General features: G+C 40.3%; 1 protein-coding gene and 1 long non-coding RNA gene across 9 annotated transcripts in view; one reads left to right on the forward strand and one right to left on the reverse strand.

Annotated features, from left to right (window-relative positions):
* CNST (consortin, connexin sorting protein) overlaps positions 1-20,360 on the reverse strand; it is a 99,701-nt gene that overhangs the window by 76,114 nt on the left and 3,227 nt on the right. The gene's annotated exons all lie outside the window — the stretch shown is intronic.
* On the forward strand, positions 17-20,335 carry LOC120400509. Its single transcript, XR_005595876.1, has 3 exons — positions 17-1,284; positions 18,808-18,929; positions 19,656-20,335. It is a non-coding gene; the product is annotated as an uncharacterized LOC120400509 (long non-coding RNA).

Consider the following 20,360-nt stretch of genomic DNA (forward strand, 5'->3'; position numbering starts at 1 on the left):
AGAACACACCATCAGTTTGGTCAGTGCAAGTTATGCCTTTGCTTTGAAAAGGAGAATTTTGCTTTTCTTATAAATTGGTCATCTTTGAAAAAGTGTTGTACATCTGTCAATGCTGGAAGGTTAACGAGTTGTCAGTCAGGCCCACTTGGGTGGAAAGCAGATCTATGGACTATTTTTTTTTTTGGCATCTAAACTTATAAAAATGTCATTTTTTGCCATACATTTCAAAAGCAAAGGAAAGATCTGCGGGTGAAGGAGGAGCTCAGAGAGTATCACTGTCAAGAAGATGATTCTGTACATCTAGTGGGAAGCACCTTGTTCAAACACATTTAGACCTTAAAAGAGAAATAATGCTGAAATGAGGAGTTAAAACGGGAGAACAAGAAATAAATCAGACCAGAATGAACAGGAAAAGCTACTAAAAAACACTAGAGTATAATTGTGATGGGGTGTACCTGGCCTTTCCAAGCACCCTGCTAGAAACTCTAAGATCCTACTACATCCCTCCCCAAGAAAGCAGCAGTGAAGATGGGTCCCCCAGGCCTCCCTAGAAAGGCTACACAGATGCAGCCAAGCAGAGCCCAGCAGTCTTAGCTGCAGGTCTGTTCCTAGCTGGGGCCAGAGGGGCAAAGAAGGGTGCTTTGCTCTGCCCAAAAGAAGCTCAATGAGCTGTATTTGCCAAACCTGGGAGCGTGAGGACCTGAGAGCTCTAGCCCTAAGGTAATGGACAGAGGTGAAGAGGCCAGGTGGGAAGAGGCCCAGCAACAACCAAGCAAAGGAAGCAGCATGTGGCCACTATTTATAGGATCTCTGGGTTGGGACCCGGGTTCCCCCACTAGCCAGTGCTGGAGTGGCGTAAGCCCCGGAAAGGAGACACAGCTAGTTTAAAAGCCCCCAGAAAGGGGCCCCGAGCCAGACCTGAAAGCCCCGGTGAGAATAAACCAGCAGTTCTGGTGGGACTCTTTACTAAGTCTTGAGATGGGGATACGGTTCCTTTAGAAGCCCAAGCAGAGGGCTGGGTTTAAAGGAGCCCAAGAGGGACTGAAGCGAAAAGACACCCTCAGGAAGGAGGGGCTGAGCCCAGCTTGAGCCAGGGATTGGAAGACTTTTGTTTGTATGTTTTGGACTTGAATACCCCAGAAAGGATTCATATTGACTGCATGACATGACCGGAGGGCTCAGCCACTGAAGACCTGCCTAAAGAGGTCGACAATCTACAGGGGGAGCCAGGAGAAAAAAAGATTGCAGCACCACGCACGGACGACCAGAGGCATTCATAGAGAGGTGAGTGTAATTATCCCATTACAATAATCTTTAGGGATACAAAACTAAAGTTATGTCGATTTATAAATGATAACCATGTCCCTGTTCAAAATAATAAAAGATTTATCTTCAAACTCAATCTCTGTTTTGAGACTGGGATTTACAGGTCTGTTAATTGTTTATAATTATGCATTTTATGTTTGCAATTTTCTTGTGCAAGTGGTAATTTGATTAAATGAACATATAGTATTGTATTGTTTATGCAACACCTGGACATAGAATTACACACTCAAGACTGTAATGCTGATTAATTACAATCTCAGCCATCATTGAGTTCTATTTAGAAATCCTATCTGCCACTTCTCCTAGAGATGGCTGCATTTCATGTGGGAGGAAGAAAAACCATGCAGAGGCCCATGAGACGCTTCATTAGGTCAAGTAGTGTCCCCCAATACCTCTCAAAAGGGAGATCAGAGTAAATTAAACTGTTCCCCTGATTCTGGCAACTGAACTTTAGCAACACAATGCTACACATTTATTAAATTATAATAATGGTGCTTTGGAAACATTCAAAGATTTTTATCCTTGAACACACAAGTTTTATACTCAAACATTAAAAGCTTGTTAAAAGCTTTTGAAATACTATCAAGTACACAGTTCAAATCAGAGATTATCTCAATTAGTTCTATCCTTCCTATTAACTGAAAAACTGTTTTTAAAAAGTCTAACCAAAGAAAGCCAGTGCACACTGCAATCATTAAGCACAAACAAAAGTCACAGCATTATTCCATGAATATTTTAATATTTAGCTTCTTCCATTTCAAAGGGCATTACAAACATTAAATAATTCTCATAACAGCATATAAAGCAGGTAAGAACTATTAGCCCCTTTTCACACATGGGGACACTGAACATGGCTTGCCCAGCATACAAAAGGAATCACTGTAAAAGCAATGATTAAAATTTAGGAGATACCTGGGCTCCACTTCTTTGTGTATACCACTAGACTACACCTCTTTCTCTCAAAAAACATATTCCACATGGAAGGAGCAAATTTTCAGGCAGAAAAATTAAATCACCTTCCATTATTTTAATGTCTCGCTACAACAGGAAAACTTTACTTTCTTTATAAAGAGGTACTGATGAAGGTCTGCATCCAACATGACCAACTGTTCTGTTGCTTCATGATTTTAAATGTGTTACTTGTCACAGTAAATCTGGTCTTTAAAAGCATATGCCTTCACACTGCTCACAAAATGAGTGAACAAACATCCAGAAAAGAATTCCTGCAGCAACAACTTCTTTTAGGGCAGTGTTGGGATCTTAATTTTCAAATAGAAACTTACTGGGGTTTTTTTTTGTTTTTTTTAAGTATCAGAGAGGTAGCCGTGTTAGTCTGGTTCTGTAAAAGCAGCAAAGAATCCTGTGGCACCTTATAGACTAACAGATGTTTTGCAGCATGAGCTTTCGTGGGTGAATGCCCACTTCGTCGGATGCAAGACGTCTGTTAGTCTATAAAAAGCTCATGCTGCAAAACGTCTGTTAGTCTATAAGGTGCCACAGGATTCTTTGCTGTTTTTTTTTTCTTTTAGCTACCAACCCAGCTGTGGTTCCAATCTTGCTATTCTCTGTACCCATGTGGAGCTCCGCTGACTTCAATGAGGCTTGGTGCACGAGCAGCAGTGCACCTAGGTTCTCTGAATTGAGGAATGATGTCTAGCTCTGTCTCTGTTGCATCCGACGAAGTGGGTATTCACCCACGAAAGCTCATGCTCCAAAACGTCTGTTAGTCTATAAGGTGCCACAGGACTCTCTGCTGCTTTTACAGCTCTGTCTAAAATGTTTAATTACCCATTTTGAATTTATGGTGCTGAAATATTTCTCCAGTAAACAAAAATGAAATTAATTCACTGGTGCAATGAAAAACAGTAATTAATTGTTAGAGAATAAGTATTTCACAGTTTGTCACTGAAAATAATAATAGCATATAAACAATAAATGGACAAAATATTGTAGACCTCCTTCCTACACAAAGTTTGCTGGCTTTATCGAATTGAGAAAAATCCGCACTGAACAGAACTGTGCTGACATCAAGTGGAGCTGATAACAAAAGTGCTTTGATTCAAGTTGTCACAGACTGATGCCTTTGTTAAAAATAAAAAACAGACCTGGTAATTACAGTTCCAGTCCAATCCAAGGAGTAATGACAAAAGGACAAAATTAGAAAGGAGGAAATTCGATATGTTTTCAAGTTAAAAAAACAAAGAAGCAAACAATATTTATGAATTTCTATACCACTCTTCACTGTGGTATCTTGGCATATTTAAAATGGCAGGTTTCAGAGTAACAGCCGTGTTAGTCTGTATCCTCAAAAAGAACAGGAGTACTTGTGGCACCTTAGAGACTAACAAATTTATTTGAGCATAAGCTTTTGTGGACTACAGCCCAGAGAGAGAATTTTCTCTTACTTAATTGGCCTCTCAGACTTGGTAAGACAGCTCTCATGTTTTCATGCTCTCTGTATGTGTATATATATCTCCTCAAGATATGTTCCATTCTATGCATTCGAAGAAGTGGGCTGTAGTCCACAAAAGCTTATGCTCAAATAAATTTGTTAGTCTCTAAGGTGCCACAAATACGCCTGTTCTATTTAAAATGGATTCAATTCAATTCACGAAGGACCATGCTCTTCACCATCCCTTGTTTTATGATACTTTACTTCAACTGATTTTTTTTAATTGTTTGTTATTGTGTAGTGCTACTGTGGTTTTCTTTTTTTTAATTCTTATTGAATAATTATTACAGTAACTCCTCACGTAACGTTGTAGTTGTTCCTGAAAAATGTTACTTTAAGTGCAACAATGTTAAGCGTATCCAATTTCCCCATAAGAATTCATGTAAATGGGTGGGTTAGGTTCCAGGGAAGTTTTTGTCACTGTCTCACACACACACACACACACTTTTAAACAAACAATTTAATACTGTACACAGCAATGATGACTGTGAAGCTTGGTTGAGGTTGTGAAGTCAGAGGGTGGAAGAGGGTGGGATATTTCCCAGGGAATGCCTTACTGCTAAATGATGAACTAGCACTCGGCTGAGCCCTCAAGGGTTAACACGTAGTTAATGTAGCCTCACACTCTACAAGGCAGCAGGAATGGAAGAGGAGAGACAGCATTGCCCCTTTAAGTACACTGACCCCACTCTAACTATACTGCCTTTTTAAGCAGATTAGCAAGTTGAGACAGCAGCTGCTGCCAGCAAGCTTCCTCCGTCCTGAGCCCTGTCATGTTCCCCTCCCCACCCCCGGTCTGTCAAGATAGGGTAAAGGAGAGGGGTGCAGAAGCAGGGTGAGGGGGACACCTTGACATTTGCACCCTTCTCCCCCCACACCTTCCCCCGCCCACACACCAAGCAAGAGGCTCCCAGGAGCAGCTCCAAGGCAGAGGGCAGGAGCAGCACACGGCAATGGGGGGAGGGACAGCTGAACTGCCCGGCAATTGATAGACTACTGGATGGCTGCCGCACAGGGAACCTAGGGGAGCGGGGAGCTGATGGGGGGCTGCCGGTCTACCCTGGTTCCAAGCCCCCACCAGCTAGCTCCAAGGGCTGCTCTTTCTGCAAGTAGTAGACAAAGCAGGTGGCTGCCAGACAATGTTATAAGGAAGCATTGCACAACTTTAAATGAGCATTTCTCTAATTGATCAGCAATGTAACAACCAAACAACATTAACTGGGCCGATGTTAAGTGAGGAGTTACTGTACCTGTAAGATGGTTCTTGCATACGACTCTTTAAATAGCAAAGGCTCAGGGAGTATTCCTGATCTTTACTTGGCACTTCTATAGCCAAATATCTGCCACCAAGAACATCCTCCATTAGACCTAGAGAGTTTCATTCAATGTGGTTAAACATTATTATCCTCATATTACAGAGGGGAAACTTAGACAAGATTAAGTGACTTGCCAAAGAACACAACAGATCTCCGGCAGGTCAGGCAACAGAACCCATGTTTTTTTATTTCTAGTCTGATGCCCTATCCACTGGACCATGCTGCATCTGAAGCTTGTTTGGGGCATTCTGTGCAACAGATATTGTACTGCTGTAATATAACTGGAGATGAGAAAGCACAGATCATTTTGATAGTCTCTTCAGAGAAGAATGATGGCATTTTTTTAGCTACCTGAAGATAGAAAAGGGCATTTTTTGTCCCTATCACTATTTCGTCTAAGAGCAGCAGAGTCCAATAAGACTTAAACTCTACACTACGTGGATGATCAATGCCCACAGTAGAAGATAAGAGAGTTTCAGGCACTTCCTTGAAGTACTATCCTCTCCCAACTATTATCACCATTTTACCAGGGGTGAACATGAGCCAGCTGTTTTTCATCCAGTGCCTGAGAGAAATAAGTATATAGTGTGACAGAAATGCATTTGACATGCAATAATATTATGAATAGTGCCGGAATGTATTATTCTATGTATACCAATATGTAATAATGGTATGAACACTATGTGACCAGGTCAGCAAGGCGAAGTTATTCTATATTTGGTTATAAGACTTTCCAGTGTGAATCCATTGTTCTCACTTATATTGGGGCTCTGAGAAGAACAAACAAGGAAGCAACAGAATGGGTTCCCAGATAAGAACGGCTAAGTGCACACTAGAAAGACAAAGAGGCCCTGCTGTTAGATACAGGATTTGTGAAATTATCTCCCTCCAATAATTTGTAAACCTTGTTTCACAATGCTGGGACCTACCAGATCAAAGGGCTATAAACAGTTAGTGTTTTGATTCCAGGGTGAAGTGGGGATGGGAGTGAGGCAGTTGCCAGAAGCAGTTGAGGGGACAGGCTGACACAGAAAGAGGCAGGTGCTAGAGAAGACTCTAAAGGAACTGGGCCTTCTCATACGCAGGGCATGCTAAGTGTTAAAGAAAAGCAAGCATTACATTTTTTTTCTTAAATGCTTTTGTTCTAAATAAATTATACTTTGCTTTAAGAAAGTTGTTTGGTTACTAGATACCACTATCATGCCCCTGAAGGTCACAGAACTGCAGGGTCTGAGCCAAAGCCAGACCTGCTGCAGTGATCATGGTTGATATAAAGGGGACTGCAAGTCAGTACCCAGTTTAAGAGTGAGAGAATCATGTGATTCTGCCCTGAGAGAGGTAAAGGCACGAGGCCTAACACCTGAGGAGGTACATGTGCCATTGCAGTCTATATGATTTTATAAAAATATGCTAATGAGTGAATATAAAGTAACTAGAATATGCTTCATGCAAAAGGTCTCTTGTAAGGTGTCATTACAAAGCTTATAATTTACTGAGTGTGTTCATCCTATTTCTATAAATGTATCACTCTTGTATCTAAAACTAGAAATATGAAATATAACTCGGAGGGCCTACTGTAAGCATGCAAAGTGTGGGCAATTAATGGTGGTTTGGAATCTTGATGGCTCCCATCAACCAGGACAATTGGCTGTGGATGGCTCTGTTTGCAGGCAAGCCTTCCTGTGAGTCAGGCTGGGAGGAATTAAGGCTTGGGGTCTTACAGTGACATGCGATCATGTCACCTGAAGTGAAATCCTTCTTTAACCTAGTGCTTTTCCATTGAGAAGGTGGGGGGTGGGAACCCAGAGGGATAAAGGATTCCCACCTTATGCTAAAGATATATAAATGGGTGGAACAGAAAAGAGAGGAGCCATCATGAAGAACCTTCTATCTAGCACCTGAGCTGGAACAAGAGCTGTACCTGGGGAAAGAATGTGCCCAGGACTGGAAGGTGTCCAGTCTGAGGAAAAAACTTACTGAAGCACCTCTAAGAGTGAGATTATCTGTATTCAGTTTGATTAGACATAGATTTGCACGTTTTATTTTATTTTGCTTGGTAACTCACTTTGTTGTCTATTACTACTTGGAACCACTTAAATCCTACTTTCTCTATTTAATAAAATCACTTAACTTATTAATTAACCCAGAGTATATGTTAATACCTTGGGGGACAAACAGCTGTGCATATCTCTATCAGTGCTAAAGAGGGCAAACAATTTATGAGTTTACCCTGTATAAGCTTTATACAGGGTAAAACAGATATATTTGGGAGTTGGGCATCTGAGTGTTAAAGACAAGAACACTTCTGTAAGCTGCTTTCAGGTAAGCCCACAGCTGTTAGGGGACGTGATTCAGACCTGGGTCTGGGTTTGCAGCAGCTAGCGAGTCTGGCTCAAACCAGGCAGGGCACTGAAGTCCTAAGCTGACAGGGCAGGAAAGCAGGGGCAGAAGTAGTCTTGGCACATCGGGTGGCAGCTCCCAAGGGGTGTTCTGTGATCTAACCCGTCACAGTACACTCAGAGAAACTAAGAGGGGTCAACAGTGCAGTTAGCGCTGTCACACATGGAACATCTGGTTAATGATCTAAACCTTAAACTTCTAGGAGTTCTCATCTTATACTGCATAACAATTTATTTTCAGACTTCACATGCTTGTCTTCTGATCTTTTCAACACCATTATTATTGTATTTGTCACTATATATTTATTGGAAATAACTGAATTTTAAACTAAAGAATAAAATCAGATGTTTCCAAGAAACTGCATTTGATCTGCATTTATGAAGTTCTTTGTTATGTTCTGAATATTTTTTCCTTCCTCTTAAACCTTCACACTTAAGTTTTCTCCAGAAAGCTTCAGTTCCTCTTTCCCTATCCCAACAAGTGCAAATTTTATTACATCTCTGGGCTTCACTCCAAATTAAGAAATCCAAGATTAGACACTGACTAAAGTTACCTAAAGGAAAGAGGAATGGTGAGGAGGAGAGTGGAGTATTAAGTGTACATGCATGTACAGAAAGTTATTATTTCTAAGATCCAGGAAACTTTCCCACTCAAATAACTAACCTGCTTTGCCAAATATAGTGTACAGAGTTTTGGGGTTTTAAATGAGCCATACACATAAAATATATATTTGATAGTGAACTGAAAAGTGTACAGTAATTCATAACTCAATTGTACATCTCATGCTTTCTGTGCCACACAAAATAATAAGTACAAATGTTTGTCTCGCTCCAAAAGAAGTCGGTCCAATAAAAGATTTTGCTTCCTCAAAAAAAAAAAAAAAAAAAAAAAAAAGATACACAGCAAGCTTATCCAAGGCACTAGCAGCAATGAAAGTAGGAGGGAAATCCTCTCTTAGCTGTTAGTCTGTCCATTCAACCCAACATTCAATTAGCCCTGCCTTCAGAGAGAAGTTAAGGCATATATCCAGTCATTCAATTGCACGGATGATTTTTTCAATTCATGATCACCATATGACATCTGTAAGATCAGCTAACTATAAAATGTGATTGTTGTTGCTAAAGAATACTAGAATGGAATGCAGTTAAACATAGGATTTTCATGACTAGCCATTAAGATATGCCTACAATTTAAGTTCCAAAGGACACACTAACTAGAGACACCCACAGTATGAGAGGCAGTGCCTTTTTAGTTACAAATTATCCAGCAGCACAAACAATTCGTTTCAACTGTGAGCTATTTTATACAGCTTGTTGGAAGTAGCACTTCCTAAACAAAATTTTAAACGTAATTTCCAAAGCAATAAGACACAATAGTGTGTGTTTTAAGTCAGCTTAAATATTAGGAATTTAGAATACTGAAGCTGGTAGGAGTCACAGATGGAAAAGACCTTTTAGGTCAATGAATCTATCCCCCCGCCAATACAGGATTGTTCTCTGAAGTATTAATATTTTGTCCATTCTAGATTTAAATGTCTGAAGTGATGTGGTTTCTACCACTTGCATTGGGAGTCTAGTCCACATTCCAAAGCTTAATACATCTCACTGTCAGGCATCATTTCCTGGTAGTCAGCCTAAATTTTCCTTTTCTCAGTCTCATCCTTTACTCCTGTGTATTGACCTTGGTGATTATATCCTTCAAACATTTGAAAGCATCTCCTCCTCCTCACCAATGTGTCTCATCTACACTATACATACTTAGCTCTTTTAATCTTCGTTTGAAAGTCAGTTCCTCCACCTACCAGATGACTTTTGTTGCTCTACTCAAAACCAACCCTAATTAAACACCTTTTTGGTGTGCTGCATCATATCCATCAAGAGGGGATATCAATACCTCCCATTTGAAGGTTGTGATGCCCTTACATATTCAGACCAGAGCTGCATTGGCCCTTTTATCATCCATGTCACACACAAACTCATGACTAATCTGTTCTCCATAGCAAACCCTAAAATTTCTCTCTGCATTACAGCATTCCAAGTTTCTCTTCTCCATCTAATATCCATGTTTCAAATTATATTTTCTCCTAGATGGCGCTGGCTGAAGCCCTATGTTCCTAGTCCCTTAGTCTCTTTGTATTTCTCTGTCCTCCCAAGTACTGTAGCTCCTCCCCATTTAGCATCACGGTGTATTGAGGACTATGTTGAATTGTACATTATCACTTGATGAGTATGTCAACAAGGCAATTGGACACCTGCAGTTGGCCTTTGCCAGCTGACTCACGTTTGTGGGGCTGTTTAATTGCAGTGCAGACATTTGGGTTTGGGCTGCAGCCCAAGTTTTGGGACCATCCAATCTCTCAGGGTTCTAGAGCCTGGGCTCCAGCCCAAGCCTAAACGTTTACACTGCAATTAAACAGCCCCTTCACCTGAGCTCCACAACCCTGAGTCAGCTGGCACAGGTCGGATGCAGGTGTCTAAATGCAGTGTAGACATACCCTAAGACAGCAGTTCTCGACTGAGGGTCCGTGGCCCACTGGGGAGTTGTGAACAGATTTCAGAGGGTCTGTTTAAATAAACCAGAGAGTAGGGCCAGTGTTAGACTCACTGGGGCCCGGGGCTGAAGCCGAAGCCTGAGCAACTTAGCTTCACGGGACAATTGCCAAAAAAGCCAGTTGTTGTGGCATAGGTAGGCTGTTAAGCATATTTAGGGTGGGGAAAGACTCAGAAAGAAAAAGGGTTGAAAACCTCTGCCCTAAGAGTGTGTGGTGGAGTGTTATCCTGGTCATGCTTGCAGGCTAGGGGGCTCTGTCACAAAGTGTGTGATCAGAGTCAGTATAAAAAGAGCCAGCTTAAAGCAAGGTGGGTGTGAGTTGGGCCTTTCTGCTTTAGGAAGCATGCCATTTTCTCTCTCTGTTTTGGGATTTTGTATGTTATTCTGAATTCTAGGAAATACAACAGTGTTATGTTACTCTTGCTGGAAGGTTGCATCTATGACAAGCATCATCTGCAAATATCATTAAAACGCTGTTTATTTACTCTAAGTTACCATTAACAAAGATGTTGAATAAGACTGGATCTAATACTGATCCGTATGATTGGCTAGTCAACCATCCACGCTTTCCCCAGATGTTGCTGTTTAACATTACCCTTTGATTACATGCCTGAGTTTTCAGTTCACAAGTGACTGCACCCAAGCCAGTTTGCATTGACTCGTTAAATAAATATTTCATACTGCTATGAAATCCTAACTAAAATTCAAATGTTTCAATCTACTGTGTTATCATCATCCACTTTTATTTAACTATCAAAAATAGCATAAGTTTTTTGGCAAGATTAATTCTTTAACTTATGCTACTTTTTACACACAGTCCTGATATCACTGACATTTACTTTTAAAAAAGATATTTATTCCATTATTTTACTGAAAATAGAAGCTCTATTTACAGATCAATGTTTTGGAACATTGGTATGGTTACGGATTTTCTTTGGTACCTTCCGAATTGTCTGTGTTTCAAGAAAAATACTCCATGGTAGACTAAATCTATTCATTAATTCTCTTAAGAATGCACATCATCCAGGCAAACGTATGTACTAATCTTCCAGGTATCCAAGTTTTTTAATACTGCCATCACCATACCATCTGAGGACTTTGCTCCTGCACTTATTGAAGTGAATGCAAACCTCACATTGACTTATATGTTGGAGGAACAGGCCTGTAGAGCCTAAGAATATTCCCTTACCTTCTCTTTCCCTATAGTTATTTTTATAAGCTCTCCCTTCAAGCTTTTAATTTTTCTTTTTAAAGGTTATTTTTAAAAAGGAGTTGAATATCTTAGCCATTTTAAAAATCACTAATTTAGTTCCCCATCTCATTTATTCATTTTCTTCTTCTTACCACTCCCAACCCCCACCTTATACTATGTTACCCTTCTTACTCTGCCTAACTTGTTTGGCTTTCATCAGCTCATTCTGCATTGGCTGCCCATATCTTTTCCCTGCAAACCTTAACTGACCATTTTTTGTTTACTTGTCTCTGCTTCTATTTCCAGTAACTGTTTTAAATCTCAAAACTTTCAGCAATCATAGAGACTGCTTCTGTTACAATTTGCATTTAAATTTTTTTGAAGTTACAGTCTTGTAATAATGTTAACTTTTTAGTAACAATTTTTTGTTGCTGGGAATTGTCTACCTCAGAAGAATGAAAGACTCAGCTGACCCTACCAAGATTTGAGTCTAGGATACCAGGAAGTTTAGCTATTGGAGAGTTATCCTTTTTCACTGTTGTAAAACTAGTGACTGCACTAGAATTTTTTTTTAAAGAAGAATTAAGACTCAGCTTTCAAATGGGCATTATCAAGTCAAACTGTGCAAAGTTTACCAAAATGTTTTCAACAGCAGCAGCAGTTGGTCTCAATCCAGAGCATATTAAGTCAAGTAGTAATAGTCTATGAGCATTTAATAAAAAGTGAGCAAAAATTATGGCTGAGTTGGGTCAGCAAAAATGAATCTCTGGTGTTTTTTTGAGATGTGTGTATGGGGGGGGTACATTACTGTTTTTAAGAGACCTTTTATTTAGAGGTTAGTGATATAACGGACAAGTAAGCTTGGCTGTGAACTTGGGTTTTTTTTAAAATTAGTTTTCTTCTCTCATATAAAACTTCCGTGTTGGCATGAAGCCAATTATTGATAAGCAAAACCTTCAAGGACCTAAGTTTTCAGTGGTTCCCCATACTCCTTTCTCAATTTTAAATTACTATCATCGTAAGTCTAGCAGGAGAATACAGTCTATTTCAAATGGTTTTCATTAGTTCAAAATAAGAGAACTCAGTGTAACTCTTGCCTGCACTGGAGAAGATGGTACTATGTGGTTAGACACAGTTGAGCCTATTATATAGAGCATGAATATTAATTTTACCCACATAAAGAATATTAGCCAGAGCTAACATAGTTACAGAGTACAAGTGAATGGGAAAGTCTAGAGAGCACAGCTATAAGCCTATAAAGCATCACCTAAAGTGCGGCTTCATGACACAATATGAAAAAGTCACACTACATGAAGTACATCATCTCTGGTTTACTGCATTCTTTTAAAAATGACAACTCTTAACTAACATACTGTTACAAGAGCTAATTGGCAAGGAAACTTCATATACTCTTATAAAGGGAAAGATCTATTTTTTTTTTAAAGTATGCTCTTACGTGCAGTTTTTCCACAACTAGTGTTTGATTATTTTATTAATAATCAGAAAAAAATCTCTGTGAAATGGTGGCAACAGCAAGGACACAGCTCCTGTGGGATGCCCTTGCCTCCTCACACTCAAGACGGAAAGTATTAGATGCTAAGATAGTGCTAGTCGGTCAATCATGCACAAATTGCTGTGTGCTTGTGAAAGGGAGCACATGGAAGGAGAAGGTAGTGTTTCATTTAACTAGCATTGCCTCAGAAAGCCAAAAAACTTCCAGCTGGGGAAATTCTGCTCTAGCTTGTGCTAGAAGCACAAGACTCAAGGGTGAAAACCTTCTCAAGGTGGTTAAGTTTTTTTTGAAGGACCAAAAATTACTTTAAGGCTACTTTCACCAACCAACCTTCCATTCCTACAGAGATAACCACCACTCTGGACTATTGCCTCGTAGCATCGACTCATTAGTGGTTTATCTCATCACAGGATAATCTTCTTATGTACAATCTCATTATTCGATATCCTCACTATTGGACAATTTCTAATAGCCTTTTGAGTATGTATGTCAGCTGGCTATATTTCCCTCTATGAAAGAATGCAGTGCAGATTCAAATAACCCCTGAGGAGTCTCTTGCTTTGTTGGTCAGATATTCTGTTTAGTAGTTCTATCTCAGAACATGTGATATCTGAGCATCCTTCAGGAAGCATATGCAAACAATAGTGGTTTGTCTAATTCCAGTTTATTTTCAAACATGTCCAGGCATGCACACAATTTAGTGGTTTGTCACTTTCTGGTGTTAGAGCAATATCTGTCAAGTGACATTTACTGGCACTTGATCTTTATACGCCTCTACCCTGATATAACGCTGTCCTCGGGAGACAAAAAATCTTACCACGTTATAGGTGAAACTGTGTTATATTGAACTTGCTTTGGCCTCGAGCATCTCCGTTATTAATAGTCAGCAAATAGCCCCACCCCCTATCTGACCCCCACTTACTTCCTGCCCTCTCACGGGAGAGGGCAGATGAAAGTGCTCACACCTGCTCGACTGTATCAGCTGGGACGAGCCCCGCAGGGGCAGGGCAGGGGAAACTGGCCCAGTGGCCGCTGCCCTGTCCACGGAGTGTGCCCAGCCCAGCGGCTGAGCCCGCGAGGGGGAGCAGGGCAGGCAGTCTTGCCCGAGGTGCCTACGTGTGCCTGGTCCCCGCCCCATGCCCATGCGGTGCAAGGGAGGGTGAGCCATCGGCAGGCAGCTCCTGCTGTGCATGCCTGCGCTCAGCCCATCTCTCCTCCTTCGCAGAGCCCCGCGCAGCCCATCTCTGGTGAGGACAGCGTGGCCAACTGCCCACAGGGGCGCACGGAGCCCCTGACTGTGGGCAGGTAGTGTGGCGCCCTAGGGACCCAGAGAGCCCGCTGCTGTGAGCGGGGCGCAGCTGCGAGCGGGGCCCACTGTGTGCCAAGTCCTCCAGCACTGAGTCAGAGAACCTGCACGGCGCCGTCTAGGACAGGCACCTCTCCCTGCCCTGGATCCGCAACTTCCCTGCGTGGACCAGTCTTCCCCAACTTCTCGGCGCCACCTGGAGCCCGTGTGACGTTCCCCTGCACTACAGCTCCCCTCCTCAGGCTATGGCTTCCCCCTGCTCCAACCCTTGATCACCTCCTGAGACCCTCTGCCCCGTATCCAACCCCTCAGCCCTGGCCTGGCACTCTTAACACGCTGCTCAGAGCAGCATGTCAGAGCCAGACATGCTGATGCGCTGATCCACCGGAGCCCGCAGCCCCGCTCCCCAGAGCGCTGCTTTACCGTGTTATATCTGAATTTGTGTAATATCGGGTCGCGTTATATTGGGGTAGAGGTGTATTTAGAATATCTATATATCAGGAATAGTAAATCACTACGAGTCTTCTGAGAAGAAGCCTCCATATGCTGTTTTCAAAGTCTAAATTTTTCCAGTTATACTAATTACACGCTCTGAGAAGCAGTCCTGAAAATACACCAGACAAAATCTACTCTCCCATCCTTACCATGATGATGAAAAAAAATGTTTTTACTGTTAAACACTGCAAGGCTACATTATGGACACAAACCACACCTCTTTAAAAATAACTTACACTCAAATATCAGTAGTGTTTTAAATAATAGAAGTGGAGAGGGAAAAGCAGGTGTGAAATGACAGTAATGTTCCTGATGCCTGCCATTTTGTCAAACTGTATTAGGGCTGATCTACACAGCTGGAGCACAGATTTAACTAAAATAGTTCAGAACCTGTGTTAGTGAAATCAGTGCAACTTCCCAAGTTAAGTTAGTGCTTAAACTGTGTAGACCAGCCCTCAGTGAGAAAAGATAATACCTACCAACTGCTTTTAAAAATGAATAGAGTAAAATATTGTACATTTGAAAAGATTAAAACAAAGTATTTTCAGACACTTATGTTATAGCTAGTTTTTACTTTTGTGTTTTATAAAAATACCTGACATTTTCCCTTTTCAAGTTTCATTGGGGCAAATTCTGCATTCAGCTACATTGTGTTTTAGACTGATATAGCAGAACAGAATTTGGCCCTTGTTGGTGGTTGGTTTTTTTTTTTTTTAAACATGTACTTATTGTTTTATCCCTTGTTATTGTCCATAGTAAAACACTATTTTGAAGTGCAATTGGTAAAGTCTGGCAGTTAGACCCATTGCTGATTTCCCACATTTTGTTTTTCTAAGACTTACAGCTAAAGGAACCAACAATTTAACATCTGTTGGGCAAGCCCACAAGAAGTTTTTCCTTACGCCTAGTTTGCATTATATTTTAAGTTTTAAAAATGTGTCCATCGATACATCTCTGAATACATGTACAAATACAAAATGTAATATAAAAAATTTGAGATTCCAGGACCGTCATTCTTTTTTTTTGTATGTCACTCTGAAGCCTAGACTGTCTGAGTTAGCGTGAAAAGCTGGAAATAGCTACAAGCATGACTGAGAACTCCTATTTGTTCAGACTATTACCAAGTTCAATCATCACTGTGATTTGCAGTCTGTTATCATCCAATGTTCAAATTCTCAGCCATTTTCAGCCTTTTTTTTTTTTTTACACTTTACAAATTACATGTAGCAGTTTTCATAGAGTATAAAATTTAAGAACTTTCTGTCCAACAAACCTAAGTACATAAATACCTCGTCCACATGTGAAAAAGAATTTATGTATTGAAAATATCTTTAACAATAGATCAATATAATACCATCTGAAGGAGATACAAGGATGGATAAGTGTAGAAAGCTCCACATTGAGATAAATTATTTTAATCCTTGAGAAAAAAAATGCTATTTTGGACACCTGGGAATCAGGATCCAAAGGTTTTCCTAGATTGAGAAACCTTCCTTGACAAAGGTGAGGAAGCCACTCTCAGTAAACTCCAACTAACAAGTATTACTTGTCTTATCTGAATTGAGCATTAGCTAGCTCACTCTCAGCTAAATCCTTAGCTGAGCCAGGCATTGAGAAAGCTGATATACTGTACCATCTGGGTTAGATTAGGAGGAAAGTAGGAGTTGAATGTCTTTGGCAAACTGCTGGTGCCACGGTCCAAAATGTCTCACTATCCCTTCCACCAATATCAAATATAAGTTGAAAGTTAGAAGTGACAGAATACAATCTTTCAAAAGAGACCTCGAAGGGAAGATGAGAAGTTACGCAGAAACACCTGTCTGAAATAAGAACAGAACCTTTCAAGACTATTCCCATACACTCATGCATGGTTTCATAGTTAAAGGAAACAAAACCTCATGATCAATGGTATTAAAAGCTTCTGACTAATCCAAACAAACAATCAGCATGGACAACAACTTCTACAGTCTCTATACCATATCAAGGGCTGCAAACATAATGACAGAGACAGAGGAAATCTGAATGTAATGCTTATTAAACAGTTATGGTCTGCAGGCATTATCTACAGAGTTTACCAGGGCCACAGGTACAGTCTCTCTCTTACTAAATCTGCAGGCCCAACCTGAGGAATTTTCAAAATTACTACTTACTGTTATGGAGCATCACTAACTGACTTCAATGAGAGTTGTGGATATTCAACATCTCTGAAAAACTGTCATTTATTTTATTTAGAGAGGAAGGATAGTCCAGTGATTAGAGCACTATCTAGGACTAGGGAGCGCTGTTCTAATGCAAACTCCTTGTGTGACCTTGAGCAAATCACTTAGCCTCTCTATGCCTCAGTCCCCCACCTGTAAAATGGGGATAATAGTACTGCCCTACCTCACAGGGGTTTTGTAAGGATAAATACATTAAAGTTTCTGAGGCATTCAGATACTATGGTAATGAAGTCCACGTAAGTATAATAGACCGATATGGATTTAGTTGCCATTGTTTTAAGTACCAGAGTTTGAAAAATTTGACTGTACCATATGCACACTGAACATACTCAGAAAGGACTTCTCAATCATGTTTAACCTGAGAGAAGCAAAAACATAATCCAACTACATATTAAAAACCAATCAAATTCCATTATTGGCATAAAAGGTTGACATTAATAGAGTTGTGGCCACGTATGGCAGTGATTAATTTGGCCCTAATTGATTACTGTCTAGATTCTCTCTCTTTCTATGAGAAGTTAATAAACCATATGATTTTGGTTCTAATTATCTAAGTTGTTGCTGGCAAGGAGTTTTTGGAAAGGTTTCATGGACAAGTCTTAAAGATTTAAAGATATTATTCTATTAAAAGTCAACTTGGCTTGTTTAGTAAAGGTTTCCTTTATTTAACAGAAGTTATAATTAAAAATAAATGTTCAGATAGCCAAAGAACAACTATAATGGGTGTGATGCTATCTGTGTGAAAAATTACTTAAACAGAAAAGGCTTCCTGTGGAACTACTAATATGCACAGCTTTCCATGCAAGGATCTCAAAGCACTTCACAAACATTAATAAAAAGTTTCACAACATCACTGCAAGGGAGGTATGACAAGAATCACTTTCATTTTACAGATGGAAAATATGAAGCACAGTGAAATTAGATAACAATGAGACAGCGGCAGAGCTAGGATAAAATTACACACCACTGGATTCCCAGTCCCATGTTGCTCTAACCCCTAGACAATGCTGCCTCTAGGAACCAAAGAAAGAGATTTTAATATTGTCCCATGGAAAGATATGAAATTAGATGATAAAGTAAGGAGACTCTAAAGAAATTAGGGTAAATGTGTTTAATTAGTCAAGATCTAAAATGTTCCTATGGCCAAATGTGAAAACTCAATGCTGTGAACCTCAAATACCTCTGCAAGGGCACAAGGACATGTATAACAGAAGTTGCCACTATATTACTGAATAATTTACAAGCCTTCTTCTCTATAGCTTTCTAGACAGAGGCTATCCAGTTTATGGGTTGATCACAATATGCAAATGTAATGCAACAGCTACAAACCAGATAGCACTTTTGTTCCATGCATTTAGCAATGAGAGACTAGTCTAAAGCAGCGGTCCTCAAACTGTGAGTCAGGACCCCAAAGCAGGTCACAAGCCCATTTTAATGGGGTCACCAGGGCTGGCTTAGACTTGCTAGGCCCCAGGGCTGAAGCCAAATCCCAAGGTCTTCAGCCCTGGGCAGCAGGGCTCAGGTTACAGGCCCCCTACCTGGGGCTGAAGTCCTTGGGCTTCAGCTTTGTCCCCCCTGCCCGGGGAGTTGGAGCTCAGGCTTTGCCCCCGCACCTAGAACAGCAGGGCTTGGGTGGCCTCAGGTTTCGGTCCCCCCCTCCTGGGGTTGTGTAATAATTTTTGTCAGAAGGGGGTTGCGGTGGAATGAAGTTTGAGAACCCCTGGTCTAAAGCATCAGAGCATTGCTTTCTAATTGCAAGGCAAAAGGTACACATAATTCAAAGATTTAACCATTAGGAAAGATGTATACTACAAGTTGCAAAACATTAACTAACAAAATTCAGCGACAGTGATGTTCCAAGGTTCTACAATGAAATCAACTGGCTGCCCATTTTATCAAGAGACAGCAAATATTCTGGTTGGTGGGGTTTACAGAAGTACAAGATGATTAGAAGTGAAAAACTAGAGAATTACTTTATAAAGTGCATATAAAAGGGATTTTCTAATAAAATGTATTCTGTTTATGTCTTCTATGAAAGCTGAATAGATTTTGAATTGAGTTCATCATGAAATTACAGTAAAAAAGACAACTTGCCAAAGAAAATAAAACAAGAAAATTCTATCAAATAGGATGACAAAGGCAGATCTAGTGCATGGCCAGGTGAGATTTTAGGGATTTAGCTTGAAGATAAAATAGAGCACAGCAACAGAGCAAAGACCACATGTGGATGAGCACAGAAGTGACTGCAAAGAGTTAAGCTACCAATATGGTTTGCAAACAATTTTTGCTGTCTTGTAACTCTTCAAAACTATTTTGTCTACAGAAACATTACAACTGTAGCAGCTTTTCTCCATTCTATTCCTCCCTTTAAAAAAAAAATCAACCTCCCCCACCCCCGAAATTTGTTTTCAAAGACTTTACAACAATATACAGGTAGCTAAATAATATGCCTACTTCACAAGTCTTCTCTCAGTTATTGCATGTAAGCAAAAAAACATTGAGCATAGCAAATTCATATATTTCTCATGACACATTCTTGAGCAGTACATAGGCTACCATACAGACTATTGAAGGTAAGAAGTGAGTAAAACAGAGACAAATGGATTGAACAGTTTTTGGAGATGACCAGGGTGAGTTGAAGCATCTCAGTAGTAATTCTAAACAGAGGAATTCTGAGACACAGTGGGGTGGAATGGAAAGGAAAGTGCACTCATTTGCATGCCCATATTCAGAATGCTTCTAACCTGCAGCAAGTCAAAAGGAGTATGTTACAAAAATATGCTTTCTTCACCCTCCCCCCGCCAAAAAAATATTTACTGTTAATTCAGTGCTGGTGAAAAGTACCTGACTGATAGCTCTAATGACTGAAGTCCCCTCTATTCACAGAACAGATACAACACATGGAATGGAAAAGGTTGCTCCACTGCCTAATCGTCTCAACCCATAACTGAAGTGACAATCTCCATGCCAACACAATCCTTGGCCTCTCCAATGAGATGTCAAAAAGAGTGCCACTTAGTGCCAAGGGTATGGTGATATGGACACTACCACTGGCATCACTGGACACAGATCTGTTCATTAGAGACTGAACAGAGACCACCAGCTTATTTTATTTCTTTATTTTTATTTTTTTGCTAACTAATTCCTTTATTGTCAAGTTGTCAACTCCAATGCAGGGTTTGTAAAGCCAGAATATCAAAAACTGTATAGTGTATAAAACAAAATATATTATAGGTGGAGTAGTCCTGATATCACTTTTCCTAATGTCAGCTTGCATTAATGAGATGCATTCAGCATGACTCTAGTGTTCAGAAAAGGCCTCAAAATGCAACTAACTTGGCATTTCTAGTCACATTTGCACAGAAGTGCTCCCCACTAATATGCAAGATTGACTCAACCTATTTAAAAGGGAAAAACCAGATAAAGAAGGGGTTAAGATGCTAGCCTAGAAGCTTTTTACATTGCCATATGGCAAAGACAGGTTTCCAAGCAGCCGCGGACTCTTGCTTCCCCAGTCACTGGAGTTTGGCCATGATGTAAACAAAAGGCCTGATCCTAAGCTTTAAGTCACCTCTGTTTTTTATTTTGTAC

Source organism: Mauremys reevesii, linkage group 3, assembly GCF_016161935.1.
Source record: "Mauremys reevesii isolate NIE-2019 linkage group 3, ASM1616193v1, whole genome shotgun sequence".
NCBI lineage: Eukaryota > Metazoa > Chordata > Testudines > Geoemydidae > Mauremys > Mauremys reevesii.